Source organism: Mandrillus leucophaeus, unplaced genomic scaffold, assembly GCF_000951045.1.
Source record: "Mandrillus leucophaeus isolate KB7577 unplaced genomic scaffold, Mleu.le_1.0 Scaffold297, whole genome shotgun sequence".
NCBI lineage: Eukaryota > Metazoa > Chordata > Mammalia > Primates > Cercopithecidae > Mandrillus > Mandrillus leucophaeus.
The window spans coordinates 2,256,607-2,260,087 of record NW_012103109.1 but is presented as its reverse complement, the minus strand read 5'-3'; the positions used below and the strand labels follow the sequence as shown (position 1 = coordinate 2,260,087).

Genomic DNA, 3,481 nt, shown 5'->3' with positions numbered 1-3,481 from the left:
CTGCCACCACGCCCAGTTAAGTTTTGTGTATTTAGTAAAGACGAGGTCTCACCATGTTGACCAGGTTGGTCTTGAACTCCTGACCTCAGGTGATCTGCCCTCCTCGGCCTCCCAAAGGGCTGGGATTACAGGCGTGAGCCACCATGCCCGGCCAACAGGGTTTGTTCATAATCAGGAAAGGCAATAATGCTACTGTCATCTTATGAAAAACATTTAAATAAAAGTATATTTCCCTCTAAGAACACAGCTCTGGAATTATAACATAAGCAATTAGAAATGAACAAGAACTAGATCTAATACAGGTTTCATAAAGTCTGTTGCCCAGCTCTCTTGTGGCCCCCAGAGCTGTCCATCTTCACTTGCCAACCTGTGCCCACAGCAAACCCCCTTAACTCCAAGCCCTGGTACTCAGCACCACCAGCCTGGGCCTGAGTACCTCTCCCTGAGCTGGGCCTGCATGGAGCAAAAAATGTGTAGGCAGCCAGAGTCCCAGCTGCCGGGGAGGCTGAGGTAGTGTTGCTGCTGATAAAGCCACTGTCCATCCAGTAGGGATGAGACTCTTTAGACATCTGTACAATCTCTGGGCCCAAGAGTTTTCCTTTCTCTATCTTCCCTCTCTTCCTCCTCCCTTTCTCTTTTCTTCCCTTGCTTCAACTTTCCTTCCTTTGCTTCAACTTTCCTTCCCTTGCTTCAACTTTCCTTCCCTTGCTTCAACTTTCCTTCCCTTGCTTCCACTTCCCTTCCCTCACTTTCTCCACATCTCCCAAGCACCTGGAGGTCACAAGGGACACAATGATGAATCACCCACAGTCCCCCTCAAGGGACCTGCATGCAACTAGAGAGGGAAGCAGGTGAGTCTTAGAGTCTGCCTCTGTGTGCTCCGTGCCCTGAGGGAGGGCATCCTGGAGGAAGTGACATCTGCATCAAATCCTGAAGGATGAGAAGGAGTTGGTCAGAAAAGACAGTGGACAAGACCCCAATCTTCATGGGCAAGTTGGTTGCTGCTTCAGGTTCCTGACTGGCCCTGGTGTTCCATAGGACCAGTCCTGCCCAGAAAATGGCTTTAAGTCATTCGTTGGCTGGGGTGAGCTCCCTAGCCATCTCACACCACTGCCTCCCTGGCAGCCCAGCCCACCTGGCCCTACGATGCAGCAGGGCTTGGCTGATGCTCACCCCATAAATTCTGCTGAGTCAGGGTCTGTTTCCATGCTCAGAACTTCCTGGAGGGGCTTGCACAACTGCTCCGCCAGGTCATGCCCAGGTTTTATAGTTCTCACCATCAGCTTGGCGATTCTTCATTATTTTGAATCCAGATCCTTCCTGCTGCATTCAATCCAGTGTCTTTTGCTTTATCACCAAGGTTTTAAAAAATGAAGAAAACCTGGTCTCCCTGTTCTGTAGAAGAACAGCTTTTCATCTAGAAAGCTGTCCCTCCTTCATTGTTAAGCCCTTGGGCTTTAAGCAAAGATGTGAGGTCTGCTTTAAGCAGGAATGTATTTGGGGATCTTTCTCATTACTCTCACCTTGACCATGGACCACCCTGGGCATTCAGATCGATTTGCCACTTGGGGGCCATGATTGAATGAAAGACCAATCCAGAAATTATTAGTTCATATGGAACACTGATCGTCGCTGTGGGTAAATCCACTACCCTCTCCAATTTTCTCCTAGTCACAGTTTTAAAAAGTATCTCATAAGAAGATAGACCTTGGAGAGATCAGTTTTAGGATGAGTCAACCTTGAAGTTAGACATGGGAGCTGGAGACCAGGATAGGAGTATTGCAGCAAGGCTGAGGAGGCTCACTAAGATCATTCAAAGAAAGGAGAGCAAATAAACATCCATTGTTGTGTAATTTTAAAATGTTTTAATACATTCTAGTCACCGGGTGTGGTGGCTCATGCCAGTAATCACAGCACTTTGGGAGGCCGAGGTGGGCAGATTATCTGAGGCCAGGAGTTCGAGACCAGCCTGGCCAACATGGCAAAACCCCATCTCTACTAAAAATACAAAAATTAGCTGGGTATGGTGGCACATGCCTGTAATCCCAGCCACTCATGAGGCTGAGGCAAGAGAATCTCTTGAACCTGGGAGGCAGAGGTTGGAGTGAGCTGAGATTACACCACTGCACTCCAGCCTAGGCGATAGAGTGAGACTCCGTCTCAAAACAAAAAAACACACAAACACAAACAAAACAAAACAAAAAACAAAAAAACATATGTTCTATTCAACAAAGGAGAGAGAAAGACGGTTTGGAGGTAAGTGCTGGACATAATCATCAGAAGGAAGCATTCATTGGGGAAGTTGATTTAGAAGAGTTGGAACGAGGTTGGAGGCGGGAGTCTTGCCAGGTTGAAACAGAATCCGGAACTGCTGCCTGGGCAGCTCCCACCAGAACCAGTAGGGACTGAGGTTGGGGGATGTGAAGGACTTTGGGGTCAGCGTGGCTACACAGGCCTTTATCTCCTTCCTGTATTCTGTCATCGTGAATGGTAGCTTTCTATGGAGAGGCCACATGGGCAAGCCCTATCTTCCTACTCCACTCTATGATCATCTGTCAAAGCCCTTTGAGTACATGCTCAGTGCTCTCTAGGTCCAATGCTCTACCCACTTTAAGAAGTTCCTGTAGGGAGTTGGAGAAATAAGTTGGGACATGCACACCCATGTGACTTTTGCCCTCTCCCTGCACCTTTAACTTCTGATTCATCCCTTGCGAGCAGCTTCACCTGCATGTGCCCAGGACATGTTCTGGTGTATTTCCTCATGTCGAAATCAATTCAGTCCAGAGAGGAAGTGACTGGGAGCCATCATGGGGTGTATCACTGGTCTTTAACTGGCTGTTAGGTCCAGAGGCAGGACAATCAGAGACCCATCTCAGGGCCTTTGCTCTGTTCTTAGAGGTAGAAAGCAGCCTGTGCCCCAACTCCCTCACCCTCTACAAACCACACTCCAGGCAAGGGGGGCCAGCAGTAGTCTGTGGGTCCTCTTTTCCTTGGGAGCACACCCTGCCACAGTGCTGCTTCCCAGGAGAGAGCCATGTGGACAAGCCCCATCCTTCTATTCTACTCTGTAGTCATCCAGCAAGTGCTGCAGAGCCACCCCATGGTGGCTGTGCAAGTGGCCAAGGATACAGGGCTTAATAAGACACCATCTGTTGTAGCCAGCCTCCAAGATGTATCCCTGGGATCCTTGCTTCTGGCATTCACACACTCCTTGGCCCCCTCTCACGTTGAATTAGGGCTGGCCTTCATCACTGGATTACAGTAGAAGTCTCAGCAGATGACTTCCAAGGTGAAGGCATTGTAGTTTCCACCTTGCTCTCCTGAATGGCTCCTTCCGGGGAAAGGCAGCTACCAGACCATAAGGACACTCAAGCAGCTCCATAAACAGGACCCTAGGGAAAGGTACTGAGCCCCTGGACAATAGCCAGCATTCACTTTCCAGCCATGTGAGTGATCTACCCTAGAAGTGGACCCCCAGCCC

General features: G+C 49.2%; 1 long non-coding RNA gene across 1 annotated transcript in view; it reads left to right on the top strand.

The window, feature by feature from the left end:
* The window catches only part of LOC105544065, an 11,843-nt gene extending 10,237 nt beyond the window's left edge, over window positions 1-1,606 (top strand). Inside the window, exon 3 of the long non-coding RNA XR_001006711.1 lies at window positions 1,361-1,606. This is a non-coding gene — a long non-coding RNA (uncharacterized LOC105544065). The remainder of the gene's footprint in view (window positions 1-1,360) is intronic.
* Window positions 1,607-3,481: the final 1,875 nt, after the last annotated feature.